Source organism: Pungitius pungitius, chromosome 7, assembly GCF_949316345.1.
Source record: "Pungitius pungitius chromosome 7, fPunPun2.1, whole genome shotgun sequence".
NCBI classification, from domain to species: Eukaryota; Metazoa; Chordata; class Actinopteri; order Perciformes; family Gasterosteidae; genus Pungitius; species Pungitius pungitius.
The window spans coordinates 10159829-10182113 of NC_084906.1; positions in this window are offsets into that span (position 1 = coordinate 10159829).

A 22285-nucleotide genomic window follows, 5' to 3' on the forward strand; every position below is an offset into this window, starting at 1 on the left:
AGTGAATCAGGTTCTAAATCTAGACCTAATCCTTCATACCATAATGATAATGATGAAAAAGGGTCATTTGCTTGATAGAAACAGTGAAAGCTAAGGCATTCTTCATACAGTCCGTTTTAGCTGTTTTCTCTTTCTTCAAAAGCTTTGAAAGTAATAATATTGGTCAAAACGTAGTTGAGTGAATCAGGTTCTAAAACTAGACCTAATCCTTCTTTCCATAATGATAATTATGAAAAAGGGTCATTTGCTTGATAGAAAACGTAGTTGAGTGAATCAGGTTCTACAACAACATCTAATCCTTCATACCATAATGATAATGATGAAAAAAGATCATTTGCTTGATAGAAACAGTGAAAGCTAAAGCATTCTTCATACAGTCCGTTTTAGCTGTTTTCTCTTTCTGCAAAAGCTTTGAAAGTAACAATATGGGTCAAAACGAAGTTGAGTGAATCAGGTTCTAAAACTAGACCTTATCCTTCATACCATAATGATAATGATGAAAAGGGGTCATTTGCTTGATAGAAAACATAGTTGAGTGAATCAGGTTCTAGAACAATGCCTAATCCTTCTTTCCATAATGATAATGATGAGAAAGGGTCATTTGCTTGATAGAAAACGTAGTTGAGTGAATCGGGTTCTACAACAACACCTAATCCTTCATACCATAATGAAAATTATGAAAAAAGGTCATTTGCTTGATAGAAACAGTGAAAGCTAAGGCATTCTTAATACAGTCCGTTTTAGCTGTTTTCTCCTTCTGCAAAAGCTTTGAAAGTAACAATATTGGTCAAAACGTAGTTGAGTGAATCAGGTTCTAAAACTAGACCTTATCCTTCATACCATAATGATAATGATGAAAAAAGGTCATTTGCTTGATAGAAAACATAGTTGAGTGATTCAGGTTCTATAACAACATCTAATCCTTCATACCATAATGATAATGATGAAAAAAGATCATTTGCTTGATAGAAACAGTGAAAGCTAAAGCATTCTTAATACAGTCCGTTTTAGCTGTTTTCTCCTTCTGCAAAAGCTTTGAAAGTAACAATATGGGTCAAAACGTAGTTGAGTGAATCAGGTTCTAAAACTAGACCTTATCCTTCATACCATAATGATAATGATGAAAAAGGGTCATTTGCTTGATAGAAAACGTAGTTGAGTGAATCAGGTTCTACAACAACACCTAATCCTTCATACCATAATGATAATGATGAAAAAAGGTCATTTGCTTGATAGAAAACGTAGTTGAGTGAATCAGGTTCTACAACAACACCTAATCCTTCATACCATAATGATAATGATGAAAAAAGATCATTCGCTTGATAGAAACAGTGAAACCTAAAGCATTCTTCATATAGTCCGTTTTAGCTGTTTTCTCCTTCTGCAAAAGCTTTGAAAGTAACAATATTGGTCAAAACGTAGTTGAGTGAATCAGGTTCTACAACAACACCTAATCCTTCTTTCCATAATGATAATGATGAAAAAGGGTCATTTGCTTGATAGAAAACGTAGTTGAGTGAATCGGGTTCTACAACAACACCTAATCCTTCATACCATAATGAAAATGATGAAAAAGGGTCATTTGCTTGATAGAAACAGTGAAAGGTAAGGCATTCTTAATACAGTCCGTTTCAGCTGTTTTCTCCTTCTGCAAAAGCTTTGAAAGTAACAATATTGGTCAAAACGTAGTTGAGTGAATCAGGTTCTAAAACTAGACCTTATCCTTCATACCATAATGATAATGATGAAAAAAGGTCATTTGCTTGATAGAAAACATAGTTGAGTGATTCAGGTTCTATAACAACATCTAATCCTTCATACCATAATGATAATGATGAAAAAAGATCATTTGCTTGATAGAAACAGTGAAAGCTAAAGCATTCTTCATATAGTCCGTTTTAGCTGTTTTCTCCTTCTGCAAAAGCTTTGAAAGTAACAATATTGGTCAAAACGTAGTTGAGTGAATCAGGTTCTACAACAACACCTAATCCTTCATACCATAATGATAATGATGAAAAAAGATCATTTGCTTGATAGAAACAGTGAAAGCTAAAGCATTCTTCATACAGTCCGTTTTAGCTGTTTTCTCTTTCTGCAAAAGCTTTGAAAGTAACAATATGGGTCAAAACGAAGTTGAGTGAATCAGGTTCTAAAACTAGACCTTATCCTTCATACCATAATGATAATGATGAAAAAGGGTCATTTGCTTGATAGAAAACATAGTTGAGTGAATCAGGTTCTAGAACAACGCCTAATCCTTCTTTCGATAATGATAATGATGAAAAAGGGTCATTTGCTTGATAGAAAACGTAGTTGAGTGAATCAGGTTCTAAATCTAGACCTAATCCTTCATACCATAATGATAATGATGAAAAAGGGTCATTTGCTTGATAGAAACAGTGAAAGCTAAGGCATTCTTCATACAGTCCGTTTTAGCTGTTTTCTCTTTCTTCAAAAGCTTTGAAAGTAATAATATTGGTCAAAACGTAGTTGAGTGAATCAGGTTCTAAAACTAGACCTAATCCTTCTTTCCATAATGATAATGATGAAAAAGGGTCATTTGCTTGATAGAAAACGTAGTTGAGTGAATCAGGTTCTACAACAACATCTAATCCTTCATACCATAATGATAATGATGAAAAAAGATCATTTGCTTGATAGAAACAGTGAAAGCTAAAGCATTCTTCATACAGTCCGTTTTAGCTGTTTTCTCTTTCTGCAAAAGCTTTGAAAGTAACAATATGGGTCAAAACGAAGTTGAGTGAATCAGGTTCTAAAACTAGACCTTATCCTTCATACCATAATGATAATGATGAAAAGGGGTCATTTGCTTGATAGAAAACATAGTTGAGTGAATCAGGTTCTAGAACAATGCCTAATCCTTCTTTCCATAATGATAATGATGAGAAAGGGTCATTTGCTTGATAGAAAACGTAGTTGAGTGAATCGGGTTCTACAACAACACCTAATCCTTCATACCATAATGAAAATTATGAAAAAAGGTCATTTGCTTGATAGAAACAGTGAAAGCTAAGGCATTCTTAATACAGTCCGTTTTAGCTGTTTTCTCCTTCTGCAAAAGCTTTGAAAGTAACAATATTGGTCAAAACGTAGTTGAGTGAATCAGGTTCTAAAACTAGACCTTATCCTTCATACCATAATGATAATGATGAAAAAAGGTCATTTGCTTGATAGAAAACATAGTTGAGTGATTCAGGTTCTATAACAACATCTAATCCTTCATACCATAATGATAATGATGAAAAAAGATCATTTGCTTGATAGAAACAGTGAAAGCTAAAGCATTCTTAATACAGTCCGTTTTAGCTGTTTTCTCCTTCTGCAAAAGCTTTGAAAGTAACAATATGGGTCAAAACGTAGTTGAGTGAATCAGGTTCTAAAACTAGACCTTATCCTTCATACCATAATGATAATGATGAAAAAGGGTCATTTGCTTGATAGAAAACGTAGTTGAGTGAATCAGGTTCTACAACAACACCTAATCCTTCATACCATAATGATAATGATGAAAAAAGGTCATTTGCTTGATAGAAAACGTAGTTGAGTGAATCAGGTTCTACAACAACACCTAATCCTTCATACCATAATGATAATGATGAAAAAAGATCATTCGCTTGATAGAAACAGTGAAACCTAAAGCATTCTTCATATAGTCCGTTTTAGCTGTTTTCTCCTTCTGCAAAAGCTTTGAAAGTAACAATATTGGTCAAAACGTAGTTGAGTGAATCAGGTTCTACAACAACACCTAATCCTTCTTTCCATAATGATAATGATGAAAAAGGGTCATTTGCTTGATAGAAAACGTAGTTGAGTGAATCGGGTTCTACAACAACACCTAATCCTTCATACCATAATGAAAATGATGAAAAAGGGTCATTTGCTTGATAGAAACAGTGAAAGGTAAGGCATTCTTAATACAGTCCGTTTCAGCTGTTTTCTCCTTCTGCAAAAGCTTTGAAAGTAACAATATTGGTCAAAACGTAGTTGAGTGAATCAGGTTCTAAAACTAGACCTTATCCTTCATACCATAATGATAATGATGAAAAAAGGTCATTTGCTTGATAGAAAACATAGTTGAGTGATTCAGGTTCTATAACAACATCTAATCCTTCATACCATAATGATAATGATGAAAAAAGATCATTTGCTTGATAGAAACAGTGAAAGCTAAAGCATTCTTAATACAGTCCGTTTAAGCTGTTTTCTCCTTCTGCAAAAGCTTTGAAAGTAACAATATGGGTCAAAACGTAGTTGAGTGAATCAGGTTCTAAAACTAGACCTTATCCTTCATACCATAATGATAATGATGAAAAAGGGTCATTTGCTTGATAGAAAACGTAGTTGAGTAAATCAGGTTCTACAACAACACCTAATCCTTCATACCATAATGATAATGATGAAAAAAGATCATTCGCTTGATAGAAACAGTGAAACCTAAAGCATTCTTCATATAGTCCGTTTTAGCTGTTTTCTCCTTCTGCAAAAGCTTTGAAAGTAACAATATTGGTCAAAACGTAGTTGAGTAAATCAGGTTCTACAACAACACCTAATCCTTCTTTCCATAATGATAATGATGAAAAAGGGTCATTTGCTTGATAGAAAACGTAGTTGAGTGAATCAGGTTCTACAACAACACCTAATCCTTCATACCATAATGAAAATTATGAAAAAAGGTCATTTGCTTGATAGAAACAGTGAAAGCTAAGGCATTCTTAATACAGTCCGTTTTAGCTGTTTTCTCCTTCTGCAAAAGCTTTGAAAGTAACAATATTGGTCAAAACGTAGTTGAGTGAATCAGGTTCTAAAACTAGACCTTATCCTTCATACCATAATGATAATGATGAAAAAAGGTCATTTGCTTGATAGAAAACATAGTTGAGTGATTCAGGTTCTATAACAACATCTAATCCTTCATACCATAATGATAATGATGAAAAAGGATCATTCGCTTGATAGAAACAGTGAAACCTAAAGCATTCTTCATATAGTCCGTTTTAGCTGTTTTCTCCTTCTGCAAAAGCTTTGAAAGTAACAATATTGGTCAAAACGTAGTTGAGTGAATTAGGTTCTAAAACTAGACCTTATCCTTCATACCATAATGATAATGATGAAAAAGGGTCATTTGCTTGATAGAAAACGTAGTTGAGTGAATCGGGTTCTACAACAACACCTAATCCTTCATACCATAATGAAAATGATGAAAAAAGGTCATTTGCTTGATAGAAACAGTGAAAGCTAAGGCATTCTTAATACAGTCCGTTTTAGCTGTTTTCTCCTTCTGCAAAAGCTTTGAAAGTAACAATATTGGTCAAAACGTAGTTGAGTGAATCAGGTTCTAAAACTAGACCTTATCCTTCATACCATAATGATAATGATGAAAAAAGATCATTTGCTTGATAGAAAACATAGTTGAGTGATTCAGGTTCTACAACAACATCTAATCCTTCATACCATAATGATAATGATGAAAAAAGATCATTTGCTTGATAGAAACAGTGAAAGCTAAAGCATTCTTCATACAGTCCATTTTAGCTGTTTTCTCTTTCTGCAAAAGCTTTGAAAGTAACAATATGGGTCAAAACGTAGTTGAGTGAATCAGGTTCTAAAACTAGACCTTATCCTTCATACCATAATGATAATGATGAAAAAGGGTCATTTGCTTGATAGAAAACGTAGTTGAGTGAATCGGGTTCTACAACAACACCTAATCCTTCATACCATAATGAAAATGATGAAAAAAGGTCATTTGCTTGATAGAAACAGTGAAAGGTAAGGCATTCTTAATACAGTCCGTTTCAGCTGTTTTCTCCTTCTGCAAAAGCTTTGAAAGTAACAATATTGGTCAAAACGTAGTTGAGTGAATCAGGTTCTAAAACTAGACCTTATCCTTCATACCATAATGATAATGATGAAAAAAGGTCATTTGCTTGATAGAAAACATAGTTGAGTGATTCAGGTTCTATAACAACATCTAATCCTTCATACCATAATGATAATGATGAAAAAAGATCATTTGCTTGATAGAAACAGTGAAAGCTAAAGCATTCTTAATACAGTCCGTTTTAGCTGTTTTCTCCTTCTGCAAAAGCTTTGAAAGTAACAATATGGGTCAAAACGTAGTTGAGTGAATCAGGTTCTAAAACTAGACCTTATCCTTCATACCATAATGATAATGATGAAAAAGGGTCATTTGCTTGATAGAAAACGTAGTTGAGTGAATCAGGTTCTACAACAACACCTAATCCTTCATACCATAATGATAATGATGAAAAAAGATCATTCGCTTGATAGAAACAGTGAAACCTAAAGCATTCTTCATATAGTCCGTTTTAGCTGTTTTCTCCTTCTGCAAAAGCTTTGAAAGTAACAATATTGGTCAAAACGTAGTTGAGTGAATTAGGTTCTAAAACTAGACCTTATCCTTCATACCATAATGATAATGATGAAAAAGGGTCATTTGCTTGATAGAAAACGTAGTTGAGTGAATCTGGTTCTAAAACTAGACCTAATCCTTCTTTCCATAATGATAATGATGAAAAAGGGTCATTTGCTTGATAGAAAACGTAGTTGAGTGAATCGGGTTCTACAACAACACCTAATCCTTCATACCATAATGAAAATTATGAAAAAAGGTCATTTGCTTGATAGAAACAGTGAAAGCTAAGGCATTCTTAATACAGTCCGTTTTAGCTGTTTTCTCCTTCTGCAAAAGCTTTGAAAGTAACAATATTGGTCAAAACGTAGTTGAGTGAATCAGGTTCTAAAACTAGACCTTATCCTTCATACCATAATGATAATGATGAAAAAGGGTCATTTGCTTGATAGAAAACATAGTTGAGTGATTCAGGTTCTACAACAACATCTAATCCTTCATACCATAATGATAATGATGAAAAAAGATCATTTGCTTGATAGAAACAGTGAAAGCTAAAGCATTCTTCATATAGTCCGTTTTAGCTGTTTTCTCCTTCTGCAAAAGCTTTGAAAGTAACAATATTGGTCAAAACGTAGTTGAGTGAATCAGGTTCTACAACAACACCTAATCCTTCATACCATAATGATAATGATGAAAAAAGATCATTTGCTTGATAGAAACAGTGAAAGCTAAAGCATTCTTCATACAGTCCGTTTTAGCTGTTTTCTCTTTCTGCAAAAGCTTTGAAAGTAACAATATGGGTCAAAACGAAGTTGAGTGAATCAGGTTCTAAAACTAGACCTTATCCTTCATACCATAATGATAATGATGAAAAAGGGTCATTTGCTTGATAGAAAACATAGTTGAGTGAATCAGGTTCTAGAACAACGCCTAATCCTTCTTTCGATAATGATAATGATGAAAAAGGGTCATTTGCTTGATAGAAAACGTAGTTGAGTGAATCAGGTTCTAAATCTAGACCTAATCCTTCATACCATAATGATAATGATGAAAAAGGGTCATTTGCTTGATAGAAACAGTGAAAGCTAAGGCATTCTTCATACAGTCCGTTTTAGCTGTTTTCTCTTTCTTCAAAAGCTTTGAAAGTAATAATATTGGTCAAAACGTAGTTGAGTGAATCAGGTTCTAAAACTAGACCTAATCCTTCTTTCCATAATGATAATGATGAAAAAGGGTCATTTGCTTGATAGAAAACGTAGTTGAGTGAATCAGGTTCTACAACAACATCTAATCCTTCATACCATAATGATAATGATGAAAAAAGATCATTTGCTTGATAGAAACAGTGAAAGCTAAAGCATTCTTCATACAGTCCGTTTTAGCTGTTTTCTCTTTCTGCAAAAGCTTTGAAAGTAACAATATGGGTCAAAACGAAGTTGAGTGAATCAGGTTCTAAAACTAGACCTTATCCTTCATACCATAATGATAATGATGAAAAGGGGTCATTTGCTTGATAGAAAACATAGTTGAGTGAATCAGGTTCTAGAACAATGCCTAATCCTTCTTTCCATAATGATAATGATGAGAAAGGGTCATTTGCTTGATAGAAAACGTAGTTGAGTGAATCGGGTTCTACAACAACACCTAATCCTTCATACCATAATGAAAATTATGAAAAAAGGTCATTTGCTTGATAGAAACAGTGAAAGCTAAGGCATTCTTAATACAGTCCGTTTTAGCTGTTTTCTCCTTCTGCAAAAGCTTTGAAAGTAACAATATTGGTCAAAACGTAGTTGAGTGAATCAGGTTCTAAAACTAGACCTTATCCTTCATACCATAATGATAATGATGAAAAAAGGTCATTTGCTTGATAGAAAACATAGTTGAGTGATTCAGGTTCTATAACAACATCTAATCCTTCATACCATAATGATAATGATGAAAAAAGATCATTTGCTTGATAGAAACAGTGAAAGCTAAAGCATTCTTAATACAGTCCGTTTTAGCTGTTTTCTCCTTCTGCAAAAGCTTTGAAAGTAACAATATGGGTCAAAACGTAGTTGAGTGAATCAGGTTCTAAAACTAGACCTTATCCTTCATACCATAATGATAATGATGAAAAAGGGTCATTTGCTTGATAGAAAACGTAGTTGAGTGAATCAGGTTCTACAACAACACCTAATCCTTCATACCATAATGATAATGATGAAAAAAGATCATTCGCTTGATAGAAACAGTGAAACCTAAAGCATTCTTCATATAGTCCGTTTTAGCTGTTTTCTCCTTCTGCAAAAGCTTTGAAAGTAACAAATTTGGTCAAAACGTAGTTGAGTGAATCAGGTTCTACAACAACACCTAATCCTTCTTTCCATAATGATAATGATGAAAAAGGGTCATTTGCTTGATAGAAAACGTAGTTGAGTGAATCGGGTTCTACAACAACACCTAATCCTTCATACCATAATGAAAATTATGAAAAAAGGTCATTTGCTTGATAGAAACAGTGAAAGCTAAGGCATTCTTAATACAGTCCGTTTTAGCTGTTTTCTCCTTCTGCAAAAGCTTTGAAAGTAACAATATTGGTCAAAACGTAGTTGAGTGAATCAGGTTCTAAAACTAGACCTTATCCTTCATACCATAATGATAATGATGAAAAAAGGTCAATTGCTTGATAGAAAACATAGTTGAGTGATTCAGGTTCTATAACAACATCTAATCCTTCATACCATAATGATAATGATGAAAAAAGATCATTTGCTTGATAGAAACAGTGAAAGCTAAAGCATTCTTAATACAGTCCGTTTTAGCTGTTTTCTCCTTCTGCAAAAGCTTTGAAAGTAACAATATGGGTCAAAACGTAGTTGAGTGAATCAGGTTCTAAAACTAGACCTTATCCTTCATACCATAATGATAATGATGAAAAAGGGTCATTTGCTTGATAGAAAACGTAGTTGAGTGAATCAGGTTCTACAACAACACCTAATCCTTCATACCATAATGATAATGATGAAAAAAGATCATTCGCTTGATAGAAACAGTGAAACCTAAAGCATTCTTCATATAGTCCGTTTTAGCTGTTTTCTCCTTCTGCAAAAGCTTTGAAAGTAACAATATTGGTCAAAACGTAGTTGAGTGAATCAGGTTCTACAACAACACCTAATCCTTCTTTCCATAATGATAATGATGAAAAAGGGTCATTTGCTTGATAGAAAACGTAGTTGAGTGAATCGGGTTCTACAACAACACCTAATCCTTCATACCATAATGAAAATGATGAAAAAGGGTCATTTGCTTGATAGAAACAGTGAAAGGTAAGGCATTCTTAATACAGTCCGTTTCAGCTGTTTTCTCCTTCTGCAAAAGCTTTGAAAGTAACAATATTGGTCAAAACGTAGTTGAGTGAATCAGGTTCTAAAACTAGACCTTATCCTTCATACCATAATGATAATGATGAAAAAAGGTCATTTGCTTGATAGAAAACATAGTTGAGTGATTCAGGTTCTATAACAACATCTAATCCTTCATACCATAATGATAATGATGAAAAAAGATCATTTGCTTGATAGAAACAGTGAAAGCTAAAGCATTCTTAATACAGTCCGTTTAAGCTGTTTTCTCCTTCTGCAAAAGCTTTGAAAGTAACAATATGGGTCAAAACGTAGTTGAGTGAATCAGGTTCTAAAACTAGACCTTATCCTTCATACCATAATGATAATGATGAAAAAGGGTCATTTGCTTGATAGAAAACGTAGTTGAGTAAATCAGGTTCTACAACAACACCTAATCCTTCATACCATAATGATAATGATGAAAAAAGATCATTCGCTTGATAGAAACAGTGAAACCTAAAGCATTCTTCATATAGTCCGTTTTAGCTGTTTTCTCCTTCTGCAAAAGCTTTGAAAGTAACAATATTGGTCAAAACGTAGTTGAGTGAATCAGGTTCTACAACAACACCTAATCCTTCTTTCCATAATGATAATGATGAAAAAGGGTCATTTGCTTGATAGAAAACGTAGTTGAGTGAATAAGGTTCTACAACAACACCTAATCCTTCATACCATAATGAAAATTATGAAAAAAGGTCATTTGCTTGATAGAAACAGTGAAAGCTAAGGCATTCTTAATACAGTCCGTTTTAGCTGTTTTCTCCTTCTGCAAAAGCTTTGAAAGTAACAATATTGGTCAAAACGTAGTTGAGTGAATCAGGTTCTAAAACTAGACCTTATCCTTCATACCATAATGATAATGATGAAAAAAGGTCATTTGCTTGATAGAAAACATAGTTGAGTGATTCAGGTTCTACAACAACATCTAATCCTTCATACCATAATGATAATGATGAAAAAAGATCATTTGCTTGATAGAAACAGTGAAAGCTAAAGCATTCTTCATACAGTCCGTTTTAGCTGTTTTCTCTTTCTGCAAAAGCTTTGAAAGTAACAATATGGGTCAAAACGAAATTGAGTGAATCAGGTTCTAAAACTAGACCTTATCCTTCATACCATAATGATAATGATGAAAAAGGGTCATTTGCTTGATAGAAAACGTAGTTGAGTGAATCGGGTTCTACAACAACACCTAATCCTTCATACCATAATGAAAATTATGAAAAAAGGTCATTTGCTTGATAGAAACAGTGAAAGCTAAGGCATTCTTAATACAGTCCGTTTTAGCTGTTTTCTCCTTCTGCAAAAGCTTTGAAAGTATCAATATTGGTCAAAACGTAGTTGAGTGAATCAGGTTCTAAAACTAGACCTTATCCTTCATACCATAATGATAATGATGAAAAAAGGTCATTTGCTTGATAGAAAACATAGTTGAGTGATTCAGGTTCTATAACAACATCTAATCCTTCATACCATAATGATAATGATGAAAAAAGATCATTTGCTTGATAGAAACAGTGAAAGCTAAAGCATTCTTAATACAGTCCGTTTTAGCTGTTTTCTCCTTCTGCAAAAGCTTTGAAAGTAACAATATGGGTCAAAACGTAGTTGAGTGAATCAGGTTCTAAAACTAGACCTTATCCTTCATACCATAATGATAATGATGAAAAAGGGTCATTTGCTTGATAGAAAACGTAGTTGAGTGAATCAGGTTCTACAACAACACCTAATCCTTCATACCATAATGATAATGATGAAAAAAGATCATTCGCTTGATAGAAACAGTGAAACCTAAAGCATTCTTCATATAGTCCGTTTTAGCTGTTTTCTCCTTCTGCAAAAGCTTTGAAAGTAACAATATTGGTCAAAACGTAGTTGAGTGAATCAGGTTCTAAAACTAGACCTTATCCTTCATACCATAATGATAATGATGAAAAAGGGTCATTTGCTTGATAGAAAACGTAGTTGAGTGAATCAGGTTCTAAAACTAGACCTAATCCTTCTTTCCATAATGATAATGATGAAAAAGGGTCATTTGCTTGATAGAAAACGTAGTTGAGTGAATCGGGTTCTACAACAACACCTAATCCTTCATACCATAATGAAAATGATGAAAAAGGGTCATTTGCTTGATAGAAACAGTGAAAGGTAAGGCATTCTTAATACAGTCCGTTTCAGCTGTTTTCTCCTTCTGCAAAAGCTTTGAAAGTAACAATATTGGTCAAAACGTAGTTGAGTGAATCAGGTTCTAAAACTAGACCTTATCCTTCATACCATAATGATAATGATGAAAAAAGGTCATTTGCTTGATAGAAAACATAGTTGAGTGATTCAGGTTCTATAACAACATCTAATCCTTCATACCATAATGATAATGATGAAAAAAGATCATTTGCTTGATAGAAACAGTGAAAGCTAAAGCATTCTTAATACAGTCCGTTTTAGCTGTTTTCTCCTTCTGCAAAAGCTTTGAAAGTAACAATATGGGTCAAAACGTAGTTGAGTGAATCAGGTTCTAAAACTAGACCTTATCCTTCATACCATAATGATAATGATGAAAAAGGGTCATTTGCTTGATAGAAACAGTGAAACCTAAAGCATTCTTCATATAGTCCGTTTTAGCTGTTTTCTCCTTCTGCAAAAGCTTTGAAAGTAACAATATTGGTCAAAACGTAGTTGAGTGAATCAGGTTCTACAACAACACCTAATCCTTCTTTCCATAATGATAATGATGAAAAAGGGTCATTTGCTTGATAGAAAACGTAGTTGAGTGAATCAGGTTCTACAACAACACCTAATCCTTCATACCATAATGAAAATTATGAAAAAAGGTCATTTGCTTGATAGAAACAGTGAAAGCTAAGGCATTCTTAATACAGTCCGTTTTAGCTGTTTTCTCCTTCTGCAAAAGCTTTGAAAGTAACAATATTGGTCAAAACGTAGTTGAGTGAATCAGGTTCTAAAACTAGACCTTATCCTTCATACCATAATGATAATGATGAAAAAAGGTCATTTGCTTGATAGAAAACATAGTTGAGTGATTCAGGTTCTACAACAACATCTAATCCTTCATACCATAATGATAATGATGAAAAAAGATCATTTGCTTGATAGAAACAGTGAAAGCTAAAGCATTCTTCATATAGTCCGTTTTAGCTGTTTTCTCCTTCTGCAAAAGCTTTGAAAGTAACAATATTGGTCAAAACGTAGTTGAGTGAATCAGGTTCTACAACAACACCTAATCCTTCATACCATAATGATAATGATGAAAAAAGATCATTTGCTTGATAGAAACAGTGAAAGCTAAAGCATTCTTCATACAGTCCGTTTTAGCTGTTTTCTCGTTCTGCAAAAGCTTTGAAAGTAACAATATGGGTCAAAACGAAATTGAGTGAATCAGGTTCTAAAACTAGACCTTATCCTTCATACCATAATGATAATGATGAAAAAGGGTCATTTGCTTGATAGAAAACGTAGTTGAGTGAATCGGGTTCTACAACAACACCTAATCCTTCATACCATAATGAAAATGATGAAAAAAGGTCATTTGCTTGATAGAAACAGTGAAAGGTAAGGCATTCTTAATACAGTCCTTTTCAGCTGTTTTCTCCTTCTGCAAAAGCTTTGAAAGTAACAATATTGGTCAAAACGTAGTTGAGTGAATCAGGTTCTAAAACTAGACCTTATCCTTCATACCATAATGATAATGATGAAAAAAGGTCATTTGCTTGATAGAAAACATAGTTGAGTGATTCAGGTTCTACAACAACATCTAATCCTTCATACCATAATGATAATGATGAAAAAAGATCATTTGCTTGATAGAAACAGTGAAAGCTAAAGCATTCTTCATATAGTCCGTTTTAGCTGTTTTCTCCTTCTGCAAAAGCTTTGAAAGTAACAATATTGGTCAAAACGTAGTTGAGTGAATCAGGTTCTACAACAACACCTAATCCTTCATACCATAATGATAATGATGAAAAAAGATCATTTGCTTGATAGAAACAGTGAAAGCTAAAGCATTCTTCATACAGTCCGTTTTAGCTGTTTTCTCGTTCTGCAAAAGCTTTGAAAGTAACAATATGGGTCAAAACGAAATTGAGTGAATCAGGTTCTAAAACTAGACCTTATCCTTCATACCATAATGATAATGATGAAAAAGGGTCATTTGCTTGATAGAAAACGTAGTTGAGTGAATCGGGTTCTACAACAACACCTAATCCTTCATACCATAATGAAAATGATGAAAAAAGGTCATTTGCTTGATAGAAACAGTGAAAGGTAAGGCATTCTTAATACAGTCCTTTTCAGCTGTTTTCTCCTTCTGCAAAAGCTTTGAAAGTAACAATATTGGTCAAAACGTAGTTGAGTGAATCAGGTTCTAAAACTAGACCTTATCCTTCATACCATAATGATAATGATGAAAAAAGGTCATTTGCTTGATAGAAAACATAGTTGAGTGATTCAGGTTCTATAACAACATCTAATCCTTCATACCATAATGATAATGATGAAAAAAGATCATTTGCTTGATAGAAACAGTGAAAGCTAAAGCATTCTTAATACAGTCCGTTTTAGCTGTTTTCTCCTTCTGCAAAAGCTTTGAAAGTAACAATATGGGTCAAAACGTAGTTGAGTGAATCAGGTTCTAAAACTAGACCTTATCCTTCATACCATAATGATAATGATAAAAAAGGGTCATTTGCTTGATAGAAAACGTAGTTGAGTGAATCAGGTTCTACAACAACACCTAATCCTTCATACCATAATGATAATGATGAAAAAAGATCATTCGCTTGATAGAAACAGTGAAACCTAAAGCATTCTTCATATAGTCCGTTTTAGCTGTTTTCTCCTTCTGCAAAAGCTTTGAAAGTAACAATATTGGTCAAAACGTAGTTGAGTGAATTAGGTTCTAAAACTAGACCTTATCCTTCATACCATAATGATAATGATGAAAAAGGGTCATTTGCTTGATAGAAAACGTAGTTGAGTGAATCGGGTTCTACAACAACACCTAATCCTTCATACCATAATGAAAATGATGAAAAAAGGTCATTTGCTTGATAGAAACAGTGAAAGCTAAGGCATTCTTAATACAGTCCGTTTTAGCTGTTTTCTCCTTCTGCAAAAGCTTTGAAAGTAACAATATTGGTCAAAACGTAGTTGAGTGAATCAGGTTCTAAAACTAGACCTTATCCTTCATACCATAATGATAATGATGAAAAAAGATCATTTGCTTGATAGAAAACATAGTTGAGTGATTCAGGTTCTACAACAACATCTAATCATTCATACCATAATGATAATGATGAAAAAAGATCATTTGCTTGATAGAAACAGTGAAAGCTAAAGCATTCTTCATACAGTCCATTTTAGCTGTTTTCTCTTTCTGCAAAAGCTTTGAAAGTAACAATATGGGTCAAAACGTAGTTGAGTGAATCAGGTTCTAAAACTAGACCTTATCCTTCATACCATAATGATAATGATGAAAAAGGGTCATTTGCTTGATAGAAAACGTAGTTGAGTGAATCGGGTTCTACAACAACACCTAATCCTTCATACCATAATGAAAATGATGAAAAAAGGTCATTTGCTTGATAGAAACAGTGAAAGGTAAGGCATTCTTAATACAGTCCGTTTCAGCTGTTTTCTCCTTCTGCAAAAGCTTTGAAAGTAACAATATTGGTCAAAACGTAGTTGAGTGAATCAGGTTCTAAAACTAGACCTTATCCTTCATACCATAATGATAATGATGAAAAAAGGTCATTTGCTTGATAGAAAACATAGTTGAGTGATTCAGGTTCTATAACAACATCTAATCCTTCATACCATAATGATAATGATGAAAAAAGATCATTTGCTTGATAGAAACAGTGAAAGCTAAAGCATTCTTAATACAGTCCGTTTTAGCTGTTTTCTCCTTCTGCAAAAGCTTTGAAAGTAACAATATGGGTCAAAACGTAGTTGAGTTAATCAGGTTCTAAAACTAGACCTTATCCTTCATACCATAATGATAATGATGAAAAAGGGTCATTTGCTTGATAGAAAACGTAGTTGAGTGAATCGGGTTCTACAACAACACCTAATCCTTCATACCATAATGAAAATTATGAAAAAAGGTCATTTGCTTGATAGAAACAGTGAAAGCTAAGGCATTCTTAATACAGTCCGTTTTAGCTGTTTTCTCCTTCTGCAAAAGCTTTGAAAGTAACAATATTGGTCAAAACGTAGTTGAGTGAATCAGGTTCTAAAACTAGACCTTATCCTTCATACCATAATGATAATGATGAAAAAGGGTCATTTGCTTGATAGAAAACATAGTTGAGTGATTCAGGTTCTACAACAACATCTAATCCTTCATACCATAATGATAATGATGAAAAAAGATCATTTGCTTGATAGAAACAGTGAAAGCTAAAGCATTCTTCATATAGTCCGTTTTAGCTGTTTTCTCCTTCTGCAAAAGCTTTGAAAGTAACAATATTGGTCAAAACGTAGTTGAGTGAATCAGGTTCTACAACAACACCTAATCCTTCATACCATAATGATAATGATGAAAAAAGATCATTTGCTTGATAGAAACAGTGAAAGCTAAAGCATTCTTCATAAAGTCCGTTTTAGCTGTTTTCTCTTTCTGCAAAAGCTTTGAAAGTAACAATATGGGTCAAAACGAAGTTGAGTGAATCAGGTTCTAAAACTAGACCTTATCCTTCATACCATAATGATAATGATGAAAAAGGGTCATTTGCTTGATAGAAAACATAGTTGAGTGAATCAGGTTCTAGAACAACGCCTAATCCTTCTTTTGATAATGATAATGATGAAAAAGGGTCATTTGCTTGATAGAAAACGTAGTTGAGTGAATCAGGTTCTAAATCTAGACCTAATCCTTCATACCATAATGATAATGATGAAAAAGGGTCATTTGCTTGATAGAAACAGTGAAAGCTAAGGCATTCTTCATACAGTCCGTTTTAGCTGTTTTCTCTTTCTTCAAAAGCTTTGAAAGTAATAATATTGGTCAAAACGTAGTTGAGTGAATCAGGTTCTAAAACTAGACCTAATCCTTCTTTCCATAATGATAATGATGAAAAAGGGTCATTTGCTTGATAGAAAACGTAGTTGAGTGAATCAGGTTCTACAACAACATCTAATCCTTCATACCATAATGATAATGATGAAAAAAGATCATTTGCTTGATAGAAACAGTGAAAGCTAAAGCATTCTTCATACAGTCCGTTTTAGCTGTTTTCTCTTTCTGCAAAAGCTTTGAAAGTAACAATATGGGTCAAAACGAAGTTGAGTGAATCAGGTTCTAAAACTAGACCTTATCCTTCATACCATAATGATAATGATGAAAAGGGGTCATTTGCTTGATAGAAAACATAGTTGAGTGAATCAGGTTCTAGAACAATGCCTAATCCTTCTTTCCATAATGATAATGATGAGAAAGGGTCATTTGCTTGATAGAAAACGTAGTTGAGTGAATCGGGTTCTACAACAACACCTAATCCTTCATACCATAATGAAAATTATGAAAAAAGGTCATTTGCTTGATAGAAACAGTGAAAGCTAAGGCATTCTTAATACAGTCCGTTTTAGCTGTTTTCTCCTTCTGCAAAAGCTTTGAAAGTAACAATATTGGTCAAAACGTAGTTGAGTGAATTAGGTTCTAAAACTAGACCTTATCCTTCATACCATAATGATAATGATGAAAAAGGGTCATTTGCTTGATAGAAAACGTAGTTGAGTGAATCAGGTTCTAAAACTAGACCTAATCCTTCTTTCCATAATGATAATGATGAAAAAGGGTCATTTGCTTGATAGAAAACGTAGTTGAGTGAATCGGGTTCTACAACAACACCTAATCCTTCATACCATAATGAAAATGATGAAAAAGGGTCATTTGCTTGATAGAAACAGTGAAAGGTAAGGCATTCTTAATACAGTCCGTTTCAGCTGTTTTCTCCTTCTGCAAAAGCTTTGAAAGTAACAATATTGGTCAAAACGTAGTTGAGTGAATCAGGTTCTAAAACTAGACCTTATCCTTCATACCATAATGATAATGATGAAAAAAGGTCATTTGCTTGATAGAAAACATAGTTGAGTGATTCAGGTTCTATAACAACATCTAATCCTTCATACCATAATGATAATGATGAAAAAAGATCATTTGCTTGATAGAAACAGTGAAAGCTAAAGCATTCTTAATACAGTCCGTTTTAGCTGTTTTCTCCTTCTGCAAAAGCTTTGAAAGTAACAATATGGGTCAAAACGTAGTTGAGTGAATCAGGTTCTAAAACTAGACCTTATCCTTCATACCATAATGATAATGATGAAAAAGGGTCATTTGCTTGATAGAAAACGTAGTTGAGTGAATCAGGTTCTACAACAACACCTAATCCTTCATACCATAATGATAATGATGAAAAAAGATCATTCGCTTGATAGAAACAGTGAAACCTAAAGCATTCTTCATATAGTCCGTTTTAGCTGTTTTCTCCTTCTGCAAAAGCTTTGAAAGTAACAAATTTGGTCAAAACGTAGTTGAGTGAATCAGGTTCTACAACAACACCTAATCCTTCTTTCCATAATGATAATGATGAAAAAGGGTCATTTGCTTGATAGAAAACGTAGTTGAGTGAATCGGGTTCTACAACAACACCTAATCCTTCATACCATAATGAAAATTATGAAAAAAGGTCATTTGCTTGATAGAAACAGTGAAAGCTAAGGCATTCTTAATACAGTCCGTTTTAGCTGTTTTCTCCTTCTGCAAAAGCTTTGAAAGTAACAATATTGGTCAAAACGTAGTTGAGTGAATCAGGTTCTAAAACTAGACCTTATCCTTCATACCATAATGATAATGATGAAAAAAGGTCATTTGCTTGATAGAAAACATAGTTGAGTGATTCAGGTTCTATAACAACATCTAATCCTTCATACCATAATGATAATGATGAAAAAAGATCATTTGCTTGATAGAAACAGTGAAAGCTAAAGCATTCTTAATACAGTCCGTTTTAGCTGTTTTCTCCTTCTGCAAAAGCTTTGAAAGTAACAATATGGGTCAAAACGTAGTTGAATGAATCAGGTTCTAAAACTAGACCTTATCCTTCATACCATAATGATAATGATGAAAAAGGGTCATTTGCTTGATAGAAAACGTAGTTGAGTGAATCAGGTTCTACAACAACACCTAATCCTTCATACCATAATGATAATGATGAAAAAAGATCATTCGCTTGATAGAAACAGTGAAACCTAAAGCATTCTTCATATAGTCCGTTTTAGCTGTTTTCTCCTTCTGCAAAAGCTTTGAAAGTAACAATATTGGTCAAAACGTAGTTGAGTGAATCAGGTTCTACAACAACACCTAATCCTTCTTTCCATAATGATAATGATGAAAAAGGGTCATTTGCTTGATAGAAAACGTAGTTGAGTGAATCGGGTTCTACAACAACACCTAATCCTTCATACCATAATGAAAATGATGAAAAAGGGTCATTTGCTTGATAGAAACAGTGAAAGGTAAGGCATTCTTAATACAGTCCGTTTCAGCTGTTTTCTCCTTCTGCAAAAGCTTTGAAAGTAACAATATTGGTCAAAACGTAGTTGAGTGAATCAGGTTCTAAAACTAGACCTTATCCTTCATACCATAATGATAATGATGAAAAAAGGTCATTTGCTTGATAGAAAACATAGTTGAGTGATTCAGGTTCTATAACAACATCTAATCCTTCATACCATAATGATAATGATGAAAAAAGATCATTTGCTTGATAGAAACAGTGAAAGCTAAAGCATTCTTAATACAGTCCGTTTAAGCTGTTTTCTCCTTCTGCAAAAGCTTTGAAAGTAACAATATGGGTCAAAACGTAGTTGAGTGAATCAGGTTCTAAAACTAGACCTTATCCTTCATACCATAATGATAATGATGAAAAAAGATCATTCGCTTGATAGAAACAGTGAAACCTAAAGCATTCTTCATATAGTCCGTTTTAGCTGTTTTCTCCTTCTGCAAAAGCTTTGAAAGTAACAATATTGGTCAAAACGTAGTTGAGTGAATCAGGTTCTACAACAACACCTAATCCTTCTTTCCATAATGATAATGATGAAAAAGGGTCATTTGCTTGATAGAAAACGTAGTTGAGTGAATCAGGTTCTACAACAACACCTAATCCTTCATACCATAATGAAAATTATGAAAAAAGGTCATTTGCTTGATAGAAACAGTGAAAGCTAAGGCATTCTTAATACAGTCCGTTTTAGCTGTTTTCTCCTTCTGCAAAAGCTTTGAAAGTAACAATATTGGTCAAAACGTAGTTGAGTGAATCAGGTTCTAAAACTAGACCTTATCCTTCATACCATAATGATAATGATGAAAAAAGGTCATTTGCTTGATAGAAAACATAGTTGAGTGATTCAGGTTCTACAACAACATCTAATCCTTCATACCATAATGATAATGATGAAAAAAGATCATTTGCTTGATAGAAACAGTGAAAGCTAAAGCATTCTTCATACAGTCCGTTTTAGCTGTTTTCTCTTTCTGCAAAAGCTTTGAAAGTAACAATATGGGTCAAAACGAAATTGAGTGAATCAGGTTCTAAAACTAGACCTTATCCTTCATACCATAATGATAATGATGAAAAAGGGTCATTTGCTTGATAGAAAACGTAGTTGAGTGAATCGGGTTCTACAACAACACCTAATCCTTCATACCATAATGAAAATTATGAAAAAAGGTCATTTGCTTGATAGAAACAGTGAAAGCTAAGGCATTCTTAATACAGTCCGTTTTAGCTGTTTTCTCCTTCTGCAAAAGCTTTGAAAGTAACAATATTGGTCAAAACGTAGTTGAGTGAATCAGGTTCTAAAACTAGACCTTATCCTTCATACCATAATGATAATGATGAAAAAAGGTCATTTGCTTGATAGAAAACATAGTTGAGTGATTCAGGTTCTATAACAACATCTAATCCTTCATACCATAATGATAATGATGAAAAAAGATCATTTGCTTGATAGAAACAGTGAAAGCTAAAGCATTCTTAATACAGTCCGTTTTAGCTGTTTTCTCCTTCTGCAAAAGCTTTGAAAGTAACAATATGGGTCAAAACGTAGTTGAGTGAATCAGGTTCTAAAACTAGACCTTATCCTTCATACCATAATGATAATGATGAAAAAGGGTCATTTGCTTGATAGAAAACGTAGTTGAGTGAATCAGGTTCTACAACAACACCTAATCCTTCATACCATAATGATAATGATGAAAAAAGATCATTCGCTTGATAGAAACAGTGAAACCTAAAGCATTCTTCATATAGTCCGTTTTAGCTGTTTTCTCCTTCTGCAAAAGCTTTGAAAGTAACAATATTGGTCAAAACGTAGTTGAGTGAATCAGGTTCTAAAACTAGACCTTATCCTTCATACCATAATGATAATGATGAAAAAGGGTCATTTGCTTGATAGAAAACGTAGTTGAGTGAATCAGGTTCTAAAACTAGACCTAATCCTTCTTTCCATAATGATAATGATGAAAAAGGGTCATTTGCTTGATAGAAAACGTAGTTGAGTGAATCGGGTTCTACAACAACACCTAATCCTTCATACCATAATGAAAATGATGAAAAAGGGTCATTTGCTTGATAGAAACAGTGAAAGGTAAGGCATTCTTAATACAGTCCGTTTTAGCTGTTTTCTCCTTCTGCAAAAGCTTTGAAAGTAACAATATTGGTCAAAACGTAGTTGAGTGAATCAGGTTCTAAAACTAGACCTTATCCTTCATACCATAATGATAATGATGAAAAAAGGTCATTTGCTTGATAGAAAACATAGTTGAGTGATTCAGGTTCTATAACAACATCTAATCCTTCATACCATAATGATAATGATGAAAAAAGATCATTCGCTTGATAGAAACAGTGAAACCTAAAGCATTCTTCATATAGTCCGTTTTAGCTGTTTTCTCCTTCTGCAAAAGCTTTGAAAGTAACAATATTGGTCAAAACGTAGTTGAGTGAATCAGGTTCTACAACAACACCTAATCCTTCTTTCCATAATGATAATGATGAAAAAGGGTCATTTGCTTGATAGAAAACGTAGTTGAGTGAATCAGGTTCTACAACAACACCTAATCCTTCATACCATAATGAAAATTATGAAAAAAGGTCATTTGCTTGATAGAAACAGTGAAAGCTAAGGCATTCTTAATACAGTCCGTTTTAGCTGTTTTCTCCTTCTGCAAAAGCTTTGAAAGTAACAATATTGGTCAAAACGTAGTTGAGTGAATCAGGTTCTAAAACTAGACCTTATCCTTCATACCATAATGATAATGATGAAAAAAGGTCATTTGCTTGATAGAAAACATAGTTGAGTGATTCAGGTTCTACAACAACATCTAATCCTTCATACCATAATGATAATGATGAAAAAAGATCATTTGCTTGATAGAAACAGTGAAAGCTAAAGCATTCTTCATACAGTCCGTTTT